Raw genomic sequence first — 22,237 nt, 5'->3', positions numbered from 1 at the left:
TCTTTCTTTCCTCTTTTTTTTTTTTTTTAAAATGAATGGAGCTCTGTCACGTGACCCGCCTTTCGCAGAAGACGTCACCGGCAGACACTCCCAGCTCCGAAGCACTCGCGTCATCGAGCCGCCTGAAGAGCAAAGTCATTTAGAGTGCCAATCCACAAAAGCCCTCCTGCCTCCCTCCCTCGGGAAGGAAACCGACTGATGCAAGCGCGCTCGCGACCTCGCCCCTCCGCTGCCTGACCCCTCCGCGGTTTTTAGAGGGCGCAGCGTGTACAACAAGCGCATAATAACTCGAACAAAAGGCAGGAGCTTTCAAGCCTCTCTGCTTCCCTCTGCGGGTTGAAATTGCAGGAGCCAAACTCCGGAATCTCTCTAATAATAACTATAATGCTGAGGCTAGAAGATCCTCTGACATTAGCGAAGGATCAGCCAGCGATGGTAAACCAGCCTGCTACCTAATATTTTATCTATTTTATTGCACGCCGCGTGGAGTCATGTAAGGGAGAGATGGGAGGCTATATACATCCAATAAATAAGGTCCCCTCCTCAGCATTCTTTATCTTCCACCCCTCTCCCTTCCTCTAATTTATTCTATTTTATAATTTTTGTATCACCAAGTAACATTCCTGCCTTCAGGAGCATTGGATCCTTAAGACTAAGGGTAACATTCATTACCTAGTGGCGTTATTAATACAGACTGATTCTATAAAATTTTAGATTGTCAAGAAAGAAAAGGTGGATGCAGGAAGGGTAGTCCTTGACTTACGACCTTAATTGAGCCACAAAGTTATGTTGCTAAGTAAGACGGTTGCTAAGTGAAGTTTCATTCCAATTTATGATCTTTCTTGCCACAGTTAAATGAATTGCTGCAGTTGTTAAGTGAATCGTTCGGTCATTAACAAATCTGAGTTCCCCCATTGACTTTGCTTGTCAGAAGTCAGCTGGGAAGCTTACAAATGGTGATCACATGACCCCGGGAGACAGCAAATATCATAAAAACATACCAGTTGCCAAGTGCCCGTGCACATGGCGATGGTCCAAAAGTCTGAAAACCAAATCACTTTTTTCAGTGGTGTTGTAACTTTGAACAGTCATTAAATGATTAAATGATTGGCTATAAGTCTAGGGCTACCTGTAGTTACTTTCACAAGACTGGAGCTTTAAAATTAATGATGGGCAGTCTTCATTATGCCTTCTGGGTGCTCAGTCTGAACAATATAAAGCTGCTGCACAATGTGGAGTTTTGTTCTACTAAAGGTGTACTAGAGTTCAAAGCGGATTGTTTTCTAAAAGCATCACAGGACATTCTGGTTTGGACCTGCGTATAAAAGTCACAGTTAAGTAACATCAGAAGTTTGATTTGGTGCAAGGTTTTTATTGTTTTTAATGTTTTTTTTAATGTGTTTAGCTTAATACATTTAAAATGGTTTTGGGTGTTGTTTCAAGTGTTGAACAGAAGGTGCCCAGAGTTGGTTATAAGATGAGCAGCTAATAAATCTTAAATACATAAATAAAATAATAAGTGGATAGCAACTGGATTGTTGAAGGAGAAATTATTTTTCAGTTGACAAATTATTAATAAATATATTCATTTGGGAGCTATGATATGTCATATTAAAGCATTATTTATTTTTAAAGTAGCAACTGATTTTTGAAATAACTGTTATAGATGTGTATTTTTTCTGCAAGAGACAGCAAAAAAAAATTCAAGCATGTTTATGCTGTGATTAAATGGGAATATAGATGCAGCCAACTGAAGTTAGGTTAACTGTAATTAATTTATAGTCTACTTATTTCAGTGAAATTTAAGAAACTTAACTGCATTTGCAATGGAGAGATTATGATTTCTTGGGTTCTCAGAAGACATACTTAAGGAGTAAGATTTCTGGGCATTATTCTTCCTTTCAGAAAAGCATATGCAACTGTAACTAGATTGTTTATGTAATACAAATGGATTGCAACAAATAGATTTCATGTTAGCCAAACTATGTTGGTTGGGGATAATGGGGATTGTAGACCATTCAAAGTTGAAGTCCACACATTTAAAATTGCTGAGATTGAGAAACACCATTTTAGAAGATTGGAATCTGCTAATAAAGTTATCTCTATGCACGAGACCTAGCTTTCCTTGGGTAATGATTTCTGTGTACATCACTATACATTCTAGTTTTCAAAAGACAGGTATTTCCCAATATCTCCCACTTAATCATAGTCAGCAAACCTGGGACAAACCCATGCAGGTTTCCATGAAGTTATTCTGTAATAGCATGTTGTATAATCCACTTCCCCCAATTCCATTGTCATAGCAGTTCTTATGAGACGGAAGTGACAATCTACCAAGCCACCTTTCCACTTGAAAACCTGGCACACAGAAATCATTATTTATTTGATTACTTATATTCCACATTTATTATTTTTAAAAATAATTCAAGGCAGCAAACATACCCAACATATCTTTCTTCCCCACAACAATCCTGTGAAGTGAATTGGGCTAAGAGAGAGTGACTGGCCTAAGGTCACTCAACTGGCTTTCATGGCTAAGGCGGGACTTGAACTCATGGTTTCTTGATTTCTAGCCTGGTGTCTTAGCCATTAGACTAAGGAGACAAAAGTTTATACAAATGGGAAAACAGACTGTCAATGATGTCCACAGCACTTTAGCAAGGAAGGAAAGGAAGAGTTTTACTTAACATTTACTTAACAAATATACTACACCTGAGCCAAAAATAAATCAACCCAGATCTCAAATGCTACTGACATCCTAAAATCCCAGAAGTATGGAACTGTTGAGAAATTAGTAACTTTCTCACAAGGAAGTGTCTTGAGAGACACATTTGAATGCCCTCATCTATCTTTTTTTTTTTTTTGCTCCGTCTTGATTCTGACATTCCCAACATCAATGGCTGCTTGCCAGTCTTCTCTTAGGAAAGAGTCTCGCAACCTTGGCAACTTTTAAGATGTGTGGATTTAATTGAGAATTCCACAGCCAACATGCCAGCTGGAGAATTCTGGGAGCTGAAATCCACAGTCTTAAAAGCTGTGAAACTTTTTTTAAAAAGCGACTTAGGGAATGTAATCCTGAAGTGAAAAATGTCTCCCATGCTACCTTGGATGTCTTAGGACTTTAGCTGTAGTACTTAGAAACATATAGCAAACATATGGCTCTTTCATCCAAATTCAGCACCAGGGTTCAGTACAAAGGGGACCTGGGGGCCCCTTAATATTTTAGGCACTAAAATCCCTTTGTAGTTTTCTACCTGAGCAGGCTGTTCTGTATGCAGCTACTGATTAGAAGACATTGTCTACCAGGTTTATAAAATATTTGTGCATTTCAGAGCATGATGAATATATGGTAAAAGTAGACAGAACTTGTAGAACTTGTAGTATTAGGCATGTTTATTTGTGTTTAAAAATAAAATAAAAAAATAAGCTAAGAGATATTGTACATTACTATAGTTATAAGGAAAATATGAGACCATGCTGCTATTTTAAAAAAATAAAATAAAATATCATGTATGCTATTTGCTTAACAGTATAGAGCACATAAAAAAGCATTTAAAATAATAAACAAATAAACCCTACGTCTTCCTGCCTGGAAAATTCCCTTATCTGGAGATCAAAGGGGAGAGTACATTGAAAAACAGGTTTTAACCACTCCCACTGCAAGCATCATAGCACTAAAAGCTTCTTCCTGTAGACTTTGACTCTTAGTGACTTCATGGCAACACATGACCACATAGTTTTCTACACAACAGTGCGGAAGTGGTTTGCCATAGCTTTCTTGCAGGAGATAGATATAACTTCCTGGTCTACTCCACAATTTAGGGATTTATTTCCCTGTGGTCTCCTATCTGGTCCTAATAGAATCTGACACTTATCGGGTATTTTTTTTAATTGAATTATAACTACTATATCATGATCAAGTAACTACATAACATAGATTCATAGATTCACAAAAAAGTTACAGAAAATATTTAAAAGTCCACTAAATACTTAAGTAAAAACACAGGCATTATATGCATATATATTTACTACATATTTAAAAAATTAATACTAGTATTTTTTTGCTATTGAGATAAATGATACAATGCATCCAAATTTGATAGAATTGCAGTTCCTTCTTTGATATCTTATTAACTGTGCTGTAATTTATTTTTAGTGTAGTAATTGAAGAGGCCTTATTAATATCTCAGTTGATTAATTTGGATTTTTCCAATATTTGGCGATTATTATTTTAGCTGCTAAAATTAAGTATGTAGTAAATTCCTTATCTTTAGCTTGAGATTCAATCCTGTAAATAAATGTAATAAGCCTAACTGAAGAACAGTCAACTCTGCTTATTAATAGTTCTTATCTCCCCCAAATTTTTACTAATTGGTGTTTTAATCCTATGTATACAATGCAAAGTAGCAAAGTAGCAATTAGCTCAATTTTTGACTTTTTTTCAAGAATACAATATAAATGAAGAATAAAGTAAGATGACATGAAGGCAGTATTAAGACAATGCATACATCAGTTGAGCGTGATTTTAAAAAGATAATCACAAATAGCAAGTAAACTTTATTCAGATATTAACTAGCAAAACACAACAGAACTGGATCAACTAGTATTTATAAACAACAAGAAAACAGAAGAGAGTTAGATTATTTGAGAGGTAGATAAAATTTCCTCTCAAATTGTTAAGCAATGATATTACAAATAAGATAATTCTAGAATGCTTCCAAATAAATTGAAAAAATCTAAAGGAAGAAATAGTATTAGTGCAATTAAAGATAATAATGCACAAACAATGACTAAAACCAAAGATATAAATAACAATTTGATTTTTTTAGCAATTATATTCTTTAAATAACCCATCACTGACAAAAATTAATCAATATTTTTAATAGATTAATGTCCCCAGAATTAGCTCCAGAGGAATCTCCTTTCTCTCTTCCCAAAATTTCTGACATTACAGGCTATCCTTGACTTACAACCATTCGTTTAGTGACTGTTCAAAGTTATGATGGCATTGGTAAAAGTGACTTATGATTGTTTTTTATACTTAGGGCCGTTACATGCCTGGTCATATGATCAAAATTCAGACACTTGGCAACTGGCATGCATTTATGAAGGTTGCAATGTCCCAGGATTATGTGATTACCTTTTGCAACTTTCTGACAAGCAAAGACAATGGGGAAGCCAGATTTACTTAACCATGTCACTAACTTAACAGCTGCAGTGATTCACTTAACAACTGTGGCAAGGAAGGTTGTAAATTGGGGCAAAATTCACTTAACTGTTTTGCTTAACAATGGAAATTTTTGGCTTAGTTCTGATCAAAAGTTGAGGAAAAGCTGTACAGAATATGCAACTTGGATTCAGTTAAGCATTTTTCAGTGAAGAAACCTATGTGACCCTCCATTTTCTACTGCTGTACTTGATAAGGTAAATGCCTACATACACTTATTAACATTTCCAGCCTCTGATAGGAAACATCAAGAACCTTTGTTTTTTCATAGGTTTAGAGGTCTTGGTTAGTGATTAACAGAGAGCAGAAGGTTCAGATCCTTCCTCTGAGACTTTTAAATAAGCAATTTATGCAGATAATTCGATTAGGTATTCACCTCTGCTTTTATTTCATATTAACAAGCCTTGACTGCAGATTTGTTTTCTTCCACATTTTTCCAGAATGTTCCAGAACATTCTCAGCTTCATGAGTCTTTCTTCATTTATAATCCTTATACTCTTTATAAAGAGTAAACAAGAATAATCTATTTAAAAGTACTTTATACCCTACACTAAATGAAAACAAGACTTTCATGGCTTCTTTCCAGATTTTATCTTATCAAAAACACTACAAATTTCCAATGAGTAATTTTAATTTATAGTATTTACATTTTACTTTTGAACTTCCAACACACTTCAGTTACAAATATGTCTGTTGAATCATGATGACTAAAATATATCTTTCAGTTTCTACAACATATTTTCTCAGTTGATTTTCTCACATCAAAATTTAAAAAAATGAGTGGAACTTAGTTCTATCATGCAAAGTAAGAATATTTTCTAACTGGCTATGTAATTGTTTCCATTCAGAAACTTTAGTGCCAAAAGTCTAGAAGCGTAACTGATCCAGATTATTTTTTGAAAAATAAACGTGGGCAGGCAAACACAATTTGTTTCTATTTATTTAGCATCATTCTTACTTATAATAACACAGAATTAATACAGACTATGGACCAAAAAAATCATATGCTTTTATTGTATTCTATTCCCATTTTAGCAAAACCATTAGGAAAAAAGCACTAGGCAATTTAGGGGACAAATAGAATCCCTCAACAAGAGCTTTCTGAGATTAACTCAGAGGATATTCAGGCACTACACAAATGTTTCTTTAAAAAAAATAAATCACATGTTGAATGAGCCCCAACTGCTGGATTCACACATCACATCATACTGTAAACAACAATGCTGAAATCATAACAGCTGGGTGTTTTGGAAGAGTTTACTGTGAATACATTCACAATATTGGACTTAATATTGGATTTAAATGTTATTCCCTCACCCACCCACCCCAACTCAGGAATGGGTAGTCCAAAAGTGAAAAACTCAACCTAAAGTAGGGTCATTCTCTTCTTCCCCCAAATCACAGCATAAACATCCCTGGGCAGCTTCTTTTTTCTGCCCCGGCTTGTCAAGTTTTCATCATTTCATCCCCAGCTTCTAAGATAGCCTGAAGTTATCCTTAGCTGTCTAGATTCTAGTAGCATTTTCCTCCTTACTGTGACACTGTCCAAGGGAAAGACATGCACAGTCTGTAAGGCTTTCTCATCATTACAGGGTAGCAACCAATTACTGCAGCAACTTAGATGCTGTCATTGATTGCTGCCTACAAGGCTGGTGGGTGGCACTTGTTCAGTGGTGGGGAAAGATTTGTATCTTGTAACTGGCACTCTTAATTGATAAAGAAAAGTTAAAATGGTCCTGTGGAGTAAGGAAAAAATAAACTGATTTTTTTTATTGAATCTCTACACTTGCTGAATAACTAAAGACTTGTGAAACCTCCCTTCTTAAAATACTGTTTTCTTTTTGTATTCAAACCCACTAGTACTTATTTTGGCATTGTAGTTTACTTCCATTTTGCTCTTTACTTGATATTGGACTGTTCATTTTCCCCATAAAAATGACAAAAAAGATGTGATCAAAAAGCCAGATGTACTAAAGGATTAGAAATTAAAATATGTATTGAATAGAAATAATGAGCCATGTTCCATATTCAGATAAATATTTCCTTCACAAATGAAATGTTTCTTTTTGTATTTTGTTCCATCTTCACTTGCTAGTGCCACCATTTTGTAAATGGCTGACTTTAGGGATCTTTAGTCCTCTCAAAAAGGTCTTGGGTGAAGAATGCTTAAGAATCCATTATTTAATCTAATTGTAATGAACAGCAGAATAAGTACGGTATGTATGATAGCAATTGTAATGAGTTTTCAGCAAGTTGTTACCCTTTATTGCACCATAGATCAGTGTTTCTCAACCTTGACAATTTTAAGGCATGTGGACTTCAACTCCCAGAATTCCACATTGTTGCTGGCTGTGGAATTCTGGGAATTGAAGTCCACATGCCTTAAAAATGTCAAGGTTGAGAAACACTGCCATAGATAGTGCAGTAACATTGGAGTGGTGGAGTGGGGAGGAATACACAGGAATCAGATTGATACAAGACTCAACTCTTTTCTACAGGTATCACAAAGGGGCAAAACTTGCAGTAGGATGTCACAATACTGCTTTTTTCATTCTGAGAAAAGCAAGAATCTGCCAATGTCACTGATTAGGTAAAACAGGGTTTTCTAAAGCCATATTTTTACTTTATGATTTTATGAGCACCATAAAATCCAAAGTCATAGGACCAACAACTAATACAATGATAATATGCATGCCTTTTGAAATAATAGACATGCTTTTTATTTCATATGAAAAATGTGTCATCCTAATTAATCCATTCAAAATAGCTGAGCTTTAGGCTAAATATTGTTTAATAGACTATTTAATGGAAATGTTGATTTCTGAAACTTATCTAATGAACCTGGATACTTATGTATACTTCTTTAGAAAATTTTTCTCAGAATTAATTCTTTTCAGTGGATGATTAGTATCAATTGACTGATATCTTTGGAACAATTGTGATTGCAATGAAGAAGCAATCTGAAGATGACACAATTGACTTTCCAACATTTTTGTATTTAAGAAAGATGCCATCAGACACCTGGACATGCATCATTCTTTAGATTTCATCATGCCTCTGTAGACCTTTTGGGGGCAATGAATGACAGGGATAAAGATTCTTAACTATCTGCTAATAATGAATTGGATCCCAAACCAAATTTAAACAGCAGACTTAAGCTACCACACATTGTTTATTGTCTTAACTGTGGAAAACTTCCCACTTATTAACTTTCTGTGAAGGTTGGTTTATGTAACCTTTAGAAATATGGCCAAGTTATTTTCAGTTCTGGCCAAAATCCCAGTCAAAAGTATGGGTGGGGCAAAGCAGCTGTCAGAAAGATCCATTGTATATTTAATACAGCCAACCATCATCAGTGAGGAAAAACAAACCTTGGCAAAACTGTTCCAAGGTTGGAAGGCCCAGGGTCAGACACAGAGCCTGAGACCAGACTGATCTGATGAAATAACCATGGACAGATGTCAGCTAGTCCTCCCACAAATGTCCAGCTCCCAGTTCATTAGGACACACAGATGGGAGAAAAAAACTATTTGAGGGAGAGGGAAGGGGGGAGAGAGGGAGCCAGCAGGAGGTTTATGGCTGGCAGCTGCTGGTTTTGTGCTCTAAATACAGTTTTTCTACTGTCTGTAATAAAACTTGCTTATTCAACAACAATATTTTGGAATCTTTCCCTGCTAGCCTTTAAGTTTGACTAACAGTCTGGTGAAGCCTGACAACAAGGTCACACATATCACATTGACTGAGCCAAACCCAAGTACATCATAGTATATTTTAGTGTGGTGGCACTTGGTTGCTGGTTTGGGTACCACATTATAGGAAAGTAAAAATTTGAAAATGAGGGTATTATAATTCTTTCTAAGGATATTCTATATATTCAGGGAATCCTGTATGTGCAGATGGTTTTATATTTAAGTATTATCCTCAATCACAGTGACTCAATGATCCAAGTGATCCAGTTTCAGTGGCACAGGGCAGAATGTATGTGTTCCTTAGTACTAGCAAACTTGTTATAAGATGGTCTTCTCAAGCCTTGGGCTACCCCATTATATAGAACTGTTTTTCCTTGCACTTCTGCTGGAAACTGTGAATGATGGGATTTGCAGTTGTAGGAGAAAATATTTCTGGGAAGGCTGCTATTGAATTAAACAGTAACATCTTTCACTTGGGAGCAAAGACTCATTCATAATTACCCCTCTAACAGCTACAAGTTGGATTGGTGGGCTGCTTGCATCACTGAAAATATACTGGGACCTGGTCTTTATTGCAAATATTTAGACTTTGTTTCACAGTCCTTTGAAAAATGATTGCCACTGCCAAAATAAATTCCCAGGAGGTAGGAATTTAAATGCTGTGATGCAGAGCACACTTGCTCTTTGTACAGATTCTTATGCAGCTTCATATGATTGAACAGATCAAATGTGCACTCCACAATAGTTGCAGGGAACTAAATTCATTCACTTATCTTTGGCAACTACTGTTTCTACTTATCTAATATTAGCATTATGTGACATACAGCTTTGCTACTAAAAAATGAGGGACAGGAATTTGGGAATGTACCCCCAAATTTCTCATTCCTATCACTCAACCCCCAAATTCTTAATATTGAGGGAAAACTTCTACTCTTCCATGTTTGAAAGCAGGTGAAGCATGTGGTGTAATAGCTCAGTTTTCTTCATTTTTTTTTTACTGTTCCTTGTTTTTAAAACATCTTGTCTGGGAAAAGTTCTGGAAAATTTAAAAGATTTACTTTTGTCTTGTTTTGAATGATCCTAACAAAGACATTGCCATCTGTGGATGTTGATGAAAGCTGGATTAGCCCAACATCTGAACCGGAATATGTCCTTCAGAACTCCCTGCTCATTATGTGAAGGTTGCAGACTGAAAGGACAGGGTTCAGGATATTGGTGGCAAGCTGCTTTCTTCACTGCTAAACTGAAATGCTCTTCATTCATTTTGGAGTGGACGAATAACAAATTTGTTGCCCCCATTGCCAATATTTATCTTGTTATTATTGCCTCTGTTCCCAATTAACACAGACATTTTGCTTCCCCTCAAGATAAGTGTCAACAGATTTTATAACCTTGTGGCTACCTTTGGACAGAGTCAGTCTTAAAGGAGAAGACACTACTTTAACACAAGTATAGCTTAGAAATTATTTAAGCCGGTCTCACTCATGGGTTTGGGAAGGAGAGGAAGGCAAAATTAATGGAACATAGCAGGAAAAAGATGTTGCCAGATCACATTAGCAATAGGAGGGGAATAACTAAAAATATTCCCACACAAACTCCCCCCCCCCAATACTTCCATCTGCCATTGTAGCAAAAGGTGTTAACAAAAAGAATCTTGGTCTAGTAATAACTTCACTGCTATTTAATGAAGTTATTACTACTCTACTATTTAGTGGAGATTTAAATAATAAGAAATGGGATTTTAGCTAAAGATTAATGGTATCTGTGTTGAATTGAACAGAGCTGACTGAAATACTGTCTTAACAAGTGACGGGCTCTCTTTTCCTGAAATAATTTTAGTCAGCAATGAATGTTTACAAGGGATACATGATGAAGCATCGTCTACTAGGAACTTCCCAAATCTGCAATTGTATCAGTATAGGTTGATGTAAATGAGAAAAAGAGAGGAGGTAACAATGATAGGAAAGAGGAAACATTCTCGTGTCATTTCTAGTTTTTATTTTAAAAATAATTCCTTTAAAATGTTGCAAGACAAAGGCGTGAAACAAAATGTAAGAAAAACCACATTTAAATAATTCCAATGAGTTACAGTAGTGGCCAAGATTGTGGAAGCCTTTTGGGAAAAGTGTATATTTGAGATTTGATGGCTAACTTTTTTTTTGGAGTAGTACCATAAAATTATATATCAATGGAAAGATAATTTAATCAAGAATGTAATGCAATAACTTTTATGAAGGATTTGCTATTAGAAGAGCAGTTATAAAGAAGAAAAGTGAAACACGTAGAAAAAACGAGATATACAAAAATTATCACCATGTCAGCTAATACTTAGTTGGATAACCTTTAGCATAAATTACAGCCTTACAATGTCTTCCCATGGAGTGAACCAAGTCCTTTAGTTCTGCAGCTGTTATAATGTGAAACCAAGATTGAATGATTGCTTTTATTAACTGGGTTTTATTGCTGGGTCGCTTCTGACTAACAAGTTTCTTTAGTCGGCTCCATAGATTTTCAATTGGGTTAAGGTCTGGGCTATTCCCAGGCCATTCCAGCAATGGAATATGATTATCTTGAAACCACTTTTTGCACGCAGCAGCAACATGACATGGAATTGAATCTTGTTGAGATATAAATGCTTCATTGTGTTGGAAAAGATCATGTGTGGAAGGCTTCAGTTTGGGCTCAAGTATTTCATTAATGTATTTTTGGCCATTTATATTCCCATTAATCACACAAATTTCTGCCCACACCTTTTGATGTCATACAACCCCAGATCATAACACTGACTGGGTGTTTCACGGTGCGTTTAATGCAATCAGGATGCAAATCTTCTCCGATTCTTCTCCTTATGTATTTTATGCCATCACTACCAAACAGGGAGATCTTGGTCTCATCACTGCAAATAACACTGTTGTCAATGCTGCTAACATCGGATGTTCTTGCTTTGACAACAGATGGAAATGTAGCCATCTTTTCTCTTTCACTTTTAGAGTTAAATAATGCTGGGAGTGGGGATGTGGATGAGAGTCCAGTTAGTCATAACAACAATAACTCAGCCATGGGAATCAAGGTTATTGGGCCCAGAGCTGATAAAGATTTGGTGGGCTGGAGAGCTGGAGAGAAAGCCTGAGCTTCAAGCTAATTGGGGAATGTGATTTATGACTGTTAATTGGAGGAGGGAATTGTGTTTTGCTACTTTGTGCCAGGGGAGGGGAATGTAGTGCCAATACTTTGTTTCTCGAATAAAAGATTCTTTAAGGTAAACAATGCCTCAAAGTTCTTTTAAAGAGTTTCATCTGTCAGAACCATGAGAACTGTCCCATTGTTCCTCTGTCCAGGTAATATGGGTTTTAGCCCAGTTTAGTCTTTTCAACCTTTGATTGAGAGATAAAAGTGGCTTTTTTGTGAAATTCTAGATTTTAGGCCAAATTCCTGCAGTCTGCGCCGAACAGTCCTTGCACTCAACTTCACATTGCATTGTATCATTTCATCTTGTATACACCCAGATGATTTTCTTCTGTCACGTAGGCACAGTCTCTTAATTCTTCTATCATCACTTGCTGTTGTGCACCTTTTCCTGCCTTTATCAATGTGATTTTATAGTGACTGAGTCTCCTTATACCTCTTCAAAAGCTTAGAAATGCCACTTTTGGTTAAGTTTCCACCAATTTTTCTTGTAATTTCTTTATAACTGTAGCCTTGTTCACTTAATAATACTATTTTACATCGCTTTCTGGGTGACCAGTCAACTCTTTGTACCATTAGTTTAATTTTATTACGTTTTACATGCTCACTAAATGAAAGAACAGAAGAAAACCCAACCAATTTGATAGCGATCACATAACACACTGACAAATGTCCTCCTCTCAGCTTCAATACATGACACCAATAACTGAATCCTACTGTGATTTGATTGGCTCATTGCCAAAACAAAATGACACCTGATTGGCTCTCTAAACACTCATGCTCATTGGCTACAATCAAATGAAGGAAAGCTACCTGATATCAACCTAAGCAAGTTGTGCTTTTTCTGGTTATTTGGCTATAATTTTTCTGGTTATTTGGCTATAATTTTTTCTGGTTATTTGGCTACAATACAGATAATTGAACAAACTTTGTTGCATTACATTCTTGATTAAATTATATTTCCATTGATATATAATTTTATGGTACTACTCCAAAACAAATGGTGTTATTAGCCATCAAATCTCAAATGTACATTTTCCCCAAAAGGTTTCCACAATTTTGGCCACTACTGTAAGCTAGGGTTGGACTTCCTTCCTGACTTAACAAAAGCCAGGAAATGCAAAGCTGACCTGTAATATCTCAAAGAATCAGCCTCTTTCATTTTTTATTCAAACAAGAATGGCACAATTGCAGAATAATTAATCTGAACTAGGTCTAATGTATGAAATATGGAAAGAGCAGTTACAATCACTTTCTCTTCTTCTGAGTGGTAATTATAATAACAATAATGAGAAATAAGATATCCCACCTTAACTATTAGGGTTCAAGAGATGATAAAAAGCATCCCTCCAATTTTATATCTAAAATAATTTTTTCAGGTAATTTGGACTGAGTAATGGTGAGTGGCCCGAAGTCATTCAGTGAATTTCCATCGCTGAAGATGGCTTTGAATCTAGATCTCCCTGAAGTTTTTAAAAAAATCAAAAGCTGCTTTTTAAAAAAATTAACAGAAATCAAGGTTGTTGGAGGCTATCATTAATAGCCTACAATTTCCTGGCTGCAACAAATGAAGTAAAAAATTATATGTGCAATCTAGATATATGTTTGTAATCTTTCTGTTAAGATTTCAGAGCTTAGATTCTATATTTTGTATGTTACCCCTGTGTTCCTTTTTACTGAAATATGACGTGAATGTGCCATACATACATAAATAAAATAGCCTACAAGAATTCAAAGAAGCAGTTAATGGCAGCCACTCCTGATTAAATCGCTGTTAAGTAAGGAAGAATAAGACATGGTTGAATGCTTGAATATTACCGCTACCACCTCTACCTTAGTTCCACTCCAACACTTTAACTGCTAAAAACATTGACTTTTGTTGACTCTACTCTCTAATTCCACCATTACAATCCCCATGGTTTGGACAAGTTGTTTGGATGAATGTTTTAACATCCCAGCAAAACAGAAATATCATGCTAACTTCCCCCAATGAAATATTCAATCCCATTTCACTGAAAAAGCATAAGAATTTGTTCAAATGTTGAGAGTTTACCGTGGAACATTGGTGAAAGTACAATACACAGACTATATTTCTCATGAGATTGATTTGTGAGAGAAATTTGTAATAAAGAGAAATTCATTGACAGCACTTATTGAGACTGAGAGCTCATGCTCAAGTACTTTAATTTAGATACGTTTACATTTTTATAATTTCATATTTTGTCAAGGAAATAGTCACGGCATTGTGATTTATAGTTCATTTGTACAATACGATGAACAAATTCTTGGTGACAGGAGAACCACATGAGCCTAATTCCTCATCGTGTACTCAGAGAAGAAGACTCATTTCCCAGCAAATCACCATGATTTCACAGCTGCAGTTTTACTTATTGGACCATTTCCTGTATAAATCAGTACTGGTGCGATGAAGAACAACCCGGGATTAATTTTTTCCTTTTCCCTCCCCCCCACCCCAAGAAAAATAAAAGAGGTTTCAAAGGTCACAGAATAGTTCATAAGAGTGTGTAATCAGTAACTGATAATAGTAAACCTGTACTGTGGCCAGCATCAAGGACTGTTTGCTTAATAAACTAGTGCCGTTTACAGGTGGCCTCTAAGTGCCTGACACTACTTTCCTTAAATGGACTGTATCCTCTTCCTTGTTATGTGCAGATTTGAAAGGATTAAATTTCAATCTTTGAAAAGGGCTGTGCCAGAGTATGAGGCCCTACCAGCATGTGGCTGAGACCACACCTAGAAGCAAACTGTTTCCAATACTTAAAGGTCCTACTTACAGGAGTGATTCCAATACTGGTAATGATGTTGGGAAAGGAAGATATAGCCTCCCTCACCATTGAAAGACTGAGAATGTGGTCTCTGAGCCATAATGTTTAGTAGGGGAACTTTGAGACAATCAATATCATTCGGTTTCATCTTTCATAAACCTCATATGAAGATAACATGGATTCAAAGGAAAATCATGGAACCTAAGCTGAAGCCCCATAAAAAAGAACAGAGCATTGTTATAAAGTAAATAAAAGAAGTATACAATCTAGATGTATTCTAGATCAGACTGGTGGTCCCTTCATTGCTCCAAAAGTTTTCTTTCCAATTTTTAAAAGCAGCGAGACCCAGTAGGAAAGAGTTGGCAAGGCCAGCCATGGATAAACTGAGAAAATAATTCCGATTAATTTTCTTAAACTATATATCTATAACAAAAGTATTTTAATATGATAACTATTTAGTTCCTAATAATACAAAACCATTTTTAAAGGAAAATGAGGGATGATATTGATAATAGCAACAGTGTTCATATTATGTGTATTAACAATTTATTGGATATTATGCATTACTAACCCGTAGCAGATTGTAACAGAGACATTATTCAGAGCAGTGGTTCTCAACCTGTGGGTAGGGACCCCATTTGGGGTCGAACAACCATTTCATGGGGGTCGCCAAACAAGGCTGTCCACCATTTTTTCCCTTTTCTTTGGCCACGCCCCTGGCACCCGGTGATATATAAGTGGTTGGGGGTCACCACAACATGGGGAACTGTATTATGGGGTCACGGCATTAGAAAGGTTGAGAACCACTGATTCAGAGAGTCCTCAGTTGCTAATTTATAGCCAGAAGTAGTATGCATTTATTCATTTATTCAATTTGTGTGGTTGTCCATCTCAACCAGTGACTATGGGCAATGAAAACATTAGAAAATAAAATAAGTGCAATTAGAATAATGCCAAAATTAAAATACATACCTGCCAAGAATAAACCGTATCATACTCACTAATATAACCAAGAAATGGGTCTCTGCACACTCAGGACCAAAGCAAGTCACAGAATCAGGTTTTTAAGAACTTGCAAAAATCTAGAACAGTGATTCTCAACCTTTCTAATGCCGTGACCCCATAATACAGTTCCCATGTTGTGGTGACCCCCAAGTGGGTGTGGCCACCAATAAGAGGAAGTAGAACAGCTAGGGAAAAGGGAAAAAATGGTGGACAGCATGGTTTGGTGACCCCCGTGAAATGGTCATTCGACCCCAAATAGGGTCCCGACCCACAGGTTGAGAACCACTGATCTAGAACTTATGGTCTTATGATAAATCAAGATTCTAGGATCTCCCAGCAGCAAAATCAAAACACCATCCCAAAAGCATTGCACATCCTCTGTTAGGACAACCCAGGAACAATATTTTGCATAGTTATTTTCTGATTTTGTTTCTCTTTATGATTCAGGAGACAACTAATTTTTGTCCTATTGCTGCTGCCTAGACTTGTTTAGGAAGGCAGGCTGAAGCCAAGGAGCTATTAAAAAAACAAAGTAGTAGGAGACTTATGTTAGTCTATGGTGGCACAAAATATCAGGAATCTAGTAGCATCTTTTCTGACTAACAAATTTTATTCAAAAATTTTCATGAACAGCAGCTCATTTCAACAGATATGTAAAGTGGCTAGAGTCTAGACTAATGTAGGAAGTAAATTGAGGTGAGGTGGGAAGAAAAAGATAGATTGGTTAAGTAGATGCAGGTTACATGTGGGCAGACTGCAAGTACATTATCAATTAATAATTGTAATGTGTTGAAAACCTTTTGTGTTTGTTGAAAGATTGCCTGAAACCTTTTAATGGGTAGAAATTCAGCAATCTCTCCCTCAGTGGTGCACTTAAAGTCTTGCTTTTTCCAAATAGTGAGTATGTGGTCCTGGGAGGTTGAAGAGTTCTGATATTATGGATGTGTCCTTGTTTTTGAGTCCTGATGTCAAACTTGTACCCATTCATTCTTTTGCACAAAGTTTGTCCTCTGTAGAGTCCAGAGGGGGCATTGCTGGTTGATTATAGCATATATCTTTGCTATGGTGGTGACAGCTAGGAAAGTAAAAAAAGGAGAGGCCAGTCAGCTGGAACTCCCATGGGCATAAAGGAAGCATTTTAAATTATGTACCTCTCTTTTAAGTTAAAGACTACAATAGAAGGATGAGAGGGAAGTGACTTCTAAGTGAGTATACGATTTTAACTAAGTTCTGCTCTGTCTCATCTGGCCTACATGTTTTGTTTTTGTATCTTGAAGTCTCCTTGTGTCGTGCAATTTTCTCAGAGCAACCTGGATGCCCTCAAAATGTATGGTCTCTAAATCCCAGAATTCTCCAGCTAGCTTAGCGTTGCTAGGTATTCTAGGATTTGAGGTTCACACTCTTGGTAGGTATTCAGATTGGGACAGTTTACCCCAGAAAGAGGAGGCATAAACTGAGAATCGATCTGTTAAATACCCAGTACTTCAGACCAACCCGTGTGAGTGTTTTGTTTATGCATATATTGTAATACATTTCCAGCTGCACTTTGGTCTAAATCAGGAGGGGTCCAACCTTGGCAACATTTTAAGACTTGTGGACTCCTGGAATTCTGAGAGTTAAAACCAGAAGTCATAAAGTTACCAAGGTTAGACACCTCTGGTCTAGAAAATCTCAATCTGTAATCTTCAAATAGTATTAATTTAACTGATGAATATTTAGACAGGTTGCTTCTTTTTCCTTCTAACAGGACTAATGTTATAAGCTGATGGGAAATCTTGGCCAGCTGCTCATAACAACCCCAATAACAAAATTAAAACCTAGCCCAGCCTACACCCAGTTCTTATGATATAACAATGTCTGTATCTGCAGAGAAACCTGCCAGTTGTCCTTGAATTCTTTCTAATCAAATGACCACATTCACGCCTCTGTAGTTGTGTGGCAATATCAGACTGTTGTGGTACTGTTAAGTTTTTGTGGGAGAAAAATCAACTGAAATAGAAAACATTCTTTCTACTGTGATCAGGTAGTGTTGATTTTTTTTCCCATGTTGGGAAATGTGAGATTATGTGACTGAAATGCTATACGTGCAGTCCTTGTGAGTTACAAAATGTTGAAAGTATGATCTAGGGATTAAGAACTTTCTTTCTGAGAGAACTTTCACCTCAAAATTTCTGTGGAGATTCTCAGTCATCCAGGTCATAGTTTTGTGTGTGCTTTGGGGACAATTGCCTTTTGAAAAAGAGGCGTTTCACCTCAAAACATGTTGCAGAGAATTTTCTTTTACAGTAATGGCTGAGAAGCAACACTTGGAACTCTGGAGATCTGGCTAACTGCAGACCTTCTTCCTTCCACAAATTTATCTCTGTCCATGGTTTCTTTTCTAAGATGGAGCACCTATTTCAAAGGAAGCCTTAAACTGTGAACTCTAAATAGCTGTAAAATCCATTTCTTTCATCTTGTCTATTATACTATTATACTGCCCGATGTGTATTCAAGATTACTAAAATAGACAGTGGCTTCTCCTTTGATCTAGACAAAGATGAATAAAAAGTATCTTAATTCTTAACAAGAAGACAATCATAGGTAGTCCTCATTTAGGGACCACATCAGCCCTCTTAAACTAGACAGGAAACATGACTACATGAGTTCATTCTACTTTATTGTAAGGCTTATAAAATAGTATCTTGCAAGCTGAAAGTATACACTTTTAACTGCTTGATCAATTATTGCAGGTCCTTCTAAGGTTTTTTTCCTGACTGTTAAGCCACTGGGGGCTCTTCCCTGTATTGTTTGATTGTTTCCAAGGCAGCATCTCTTTCTCTCATTCTTTAAAGTCCTCCACATATTCTGTTACACCACAGATGGGACCAGCAACATGGTCATTAAGCAAAGCGACCACTAAGTGAAACCACCGCTATGCTTAACATCTTACTTTAGCTTTCCTTTGCTTTACAAACCTTGAAGGTTGAAAATGTGAGAATTGGTTTAAAAGTTACTTTTTTATTGTTGTTGTAACTGAAAATGGTTGCTAAATGAGGCAATTGCTAAATGAGGATTAATCGTAAAGTATTTTCAGATATTCTTGTATTTCTCAAATAGGTGCCTTAAAGACACTTAAAAGACAATAAATTTAACTGAGTTTTTTTTTTTAGTTGCCCTTTTTTAGGCAAAAGAAGAAGAAGAGGTGCATATGTGTCAGGATTGACTGGCTAAACTCTCTGTGCAAGAAGCCTCAATACTTGTCTTTGGAAAGGCAGAATCCCTCCAGGTGCTGGAAATATTTGGAAGTCTCACTGCTTCACTGGAAGATAGGAACATGGGAGCCAGGAGGTCATAAAATAAGAGGGAAAAAAGGCGACCTATTACTATTTGTAAAGAAGAAGACAACTTGATTCTCTACCCACCAACTCCAGTACTTTGAGGAATATGATTCACGATCAGGCTTCTTGATAGTCACTTAAAACTACTCCAGGGAGAGTGGTTTGAATCACAGATGGGGAATAGGATTAACTCTTTTTCTAAATTTAAAAGCCTCTCCCTGTTCTGTAATGATGCTGTAATTAACCCACAAGGAAGGGGCTGAGAAGAATCCATTTCCCCCCCCCCTCTGTCTTATGGTTAATTATAGTTGAAGAAACTGCTGTTCTTACCACAGGGTGACATTAATCCAAATTAACTCTTTTCCTGTGGCTACGTTTTACTAAAAGGAAAAGTCTTAGAGAAATTTGAAATCAAACCGCATCGCCTTCCCTTTTCTTTTAAAAAAAAAATTAAGTTCGCCTTCAGTTCTCCTAGATACAGCAAACCTCAAATGTAAAGAAAAGATTTTTGTTCTTCTTTTTTAAAAAAGTGCTGCTATATACTTTTACATTCTGTTAGGAACATTTAAGATATTTACTATTCCAGATCTAATTGCAACTAAATGTTTACTGGGAAGATGAATGAAAATGTAATATGTAGCATGAATTAGCTTAGATGTTTTACAATTATTAATGACAATGTTTTCTAATAAAAATTAAGGATGTTTTCAGACAAAATAGAAGAAAGTACATTTGGGCTTTCTCTGATTTTTGTATACCATGCCTAAAATGTGTTTCTATGAGAGGACATCTAGAAAGATATTATGCTTCTTGCCTAGGTAATTTGTTAATATATTTTCAGATGAGAACATTCTCAGGAAAAAAACTATCACTGGCACCATTTACATACTGCAACCATATGAGTCTTTTATTATGCATTATATTGCATTTATGAGGTGTAGAGGGAAATGGCTCAAGATAACATGGTTTTCAATTTGTTTTTCTTATAACTTCTTCTAACCATGTACAAATACACACTCAACCACCTGAGAAGGAAACTCAGACTGCAGTTTGAATAGTGCTTTAACATCCTTCCAGATGTGAACACCCTCCTCCCATTTTTCTTCCAGAATCTAATACATTCCACTATGTGACCTAGAAATATTTTGTCATTCTCTATTTATAAAGGTACCCCAGTATCAGTAAACACAGAGATGCTTATTCATTTTTTCTGTAGCGTAAGGACATTAAAATGTTTGTAAAAGGACATGACTGGTTCATGTGACTGATGAGGTGAGGCCTGGGTTTCATAATGAGAGGCAAGCAAAAATACAGCATTAGTCATGAAAAAAGGGGAACAATGCTTGGCTGTTCTGAATCTGAAAGGCCTGAGGCTGTGGAAAGTCAAACCTTGTCCCACTGTGTCAGTTCCAGAAGTACATCACAGGGTATATGGACTGACTGACTCATACAGTGTGGAGCTACATGTACTGAAACAGCGTAATGCCTCTCCTGCAAATGGGAGGATTTGCTCATAAGATATACCAACAGTGTTTCTGTCACCTGTCAACTATCAATGCTACTTGGGGACTGTTCACACATTTCAGTTTCAGACTCACCATGACTTAGGTTTTTAAGTTATCAGCAAGAACTGGCAGTGTGATTAGTAATTATGATTAATGTCAATATCAGAAAAAGGTCCTGTAATCTGTATCAGTATTGTATCTGTTCAATGCTGGGCTTCAGGGAAACTAAGGTGTTGCCTTAGGCATGGGAGCCAGATGGGTGCCTTGGACTTTTCCTTTCAGTTGCTTACCTGTCGCAAATATACAAAGACTGAAAACAAAGAATTATGACTTGCTGTTACAAATCAAGTCCAATGAGAAGAAACTGGAGAAAATCACAAAATATAAAGACCTGGAAACAGAAATAGAACAATTGTGATAAAAGAAAAGAAAGAGAATATCAAGAGTAATAGGTGTCATGGGTGCAGTGAAACATCTGGGGCACCACTTGAACACCACTGGAATTGACAAACTTGCCATAAATCAATTGGAAAAAGCAGCTTTACTTAGAACAGCTTATAACCTGTGACAATATGCCTAATATTATTTTTAAAGATCTGCCTACTCCAAGTCCTTAGGAAAAACTCAATATATTAGTGAAAAGGAAGAAGTGGTGAACATTACGAAAGGCCCAAGCAGATTCTGAAACTAAATAAAAAAAGCACATGAATCATCCTTGTCCAGAAATGACGAGGAAGACAAAAAAGATAGCAATTTCTGAGACAAAACCGTTCTTCTATTCAGTAGCAGGAGTTCTGTGGACTTAAAATGACTCATTAGAACATCATAACCACATTACCAGCATAAGCCCTAGAAAAGTCCCACAGTACGAAAATTCTGCTGTTATGAAACAAAGATGGTAGAAGGTGAGATAGCTTCCAAAACACAATGTCTTAACTAATTAGACCATGTTCCAGATAGGAAAACATGACTGTAATAACAACACACTATTATGGAGAGAAATGAGCCTAGTTTTAATCACAACAAAGATATGATTCGAGGTAAAGAATTAAACTTACTTTTGGAGTCACAGTGTGAACTTGCTGAACTATCTATGTATCCTTGATAAAATGTTACATTTTTTCTACGATTTGTCATTTATTAAAAATTATTCCTATATGAAAATGCTGATACATTCAGTCTTATCAGAGCTCAGTCATTAGTGCATAGAAAAGTCAGAGCTCAGTTTATAAGTCTACCAGTCAAAAGATACTGGGCAACTATTCTAACATTCTCTCCTTCGTAGAATTTTGTCATAAGAATAAGTATGGGGAAAGCTAGGAGGACATAGGAGACATTTCAAATGGAAAAATATAATTATCTGCATCCCCTATAAAAGTTTGTATTTCAGCCAAGAGGAATGCATAATAAATGTCTCCTCTGGAAATGCTTTTCCATGAGAAAAAAGAGAGAGCCAGTTTGTTCTAGTGGTTAAGGTGCTAGCCTAAAAACCAGGAGATTGTGAGTTCTAGTCCAATTT

The 22,237-nt window shown here is 36.3% G+C and overlaps 1 long non-coding RNA gene across 2 annotated transcripts; it reads left to right on the top strand.

The window, feature by feature from the left end:
• The first annotated feature begins 103 nt into the window (after positions 1-103).
• Positions 104-19,932, top strand: LOC120312004. Of its 2 annotated transcripts, none has more exons than XR_005557771.1 (2): positions 104-435; positions 19,046-19,932. It is a non-coding gene; the product is annotated as an uncharacterized LOC120312004 (long non-coding RNA). The 2 variants fall into 2 exon arrangements; XR_005557772.1 differs by having other exon boundaries at positions 104-1,333.
• Positions 19,933-22,237: the final 2,305 nt, after the last annotated feature.

This window comes from Crotalus tigris, unplaced genomic scaffold (assembly GCF_016545835.1).
Source record: "Crotalus tigris isolate CLP2741 ecotype Arizona unplaced genomic scaffold, ASM1654583v1 scf7180000017568.12009008, whole genome shotgun sequence".
NCBI classification, from domain to species: Eukaryota; Metazoa; Chordata; class Lepidosauria; order Squamata; family Viperidae; genus Crotalus; species Crotalus tigris.
Note: the sequence above shows the minus strand (reverse complement) of the source record. Positions and strands in the feature narration are given on the sequence as shown.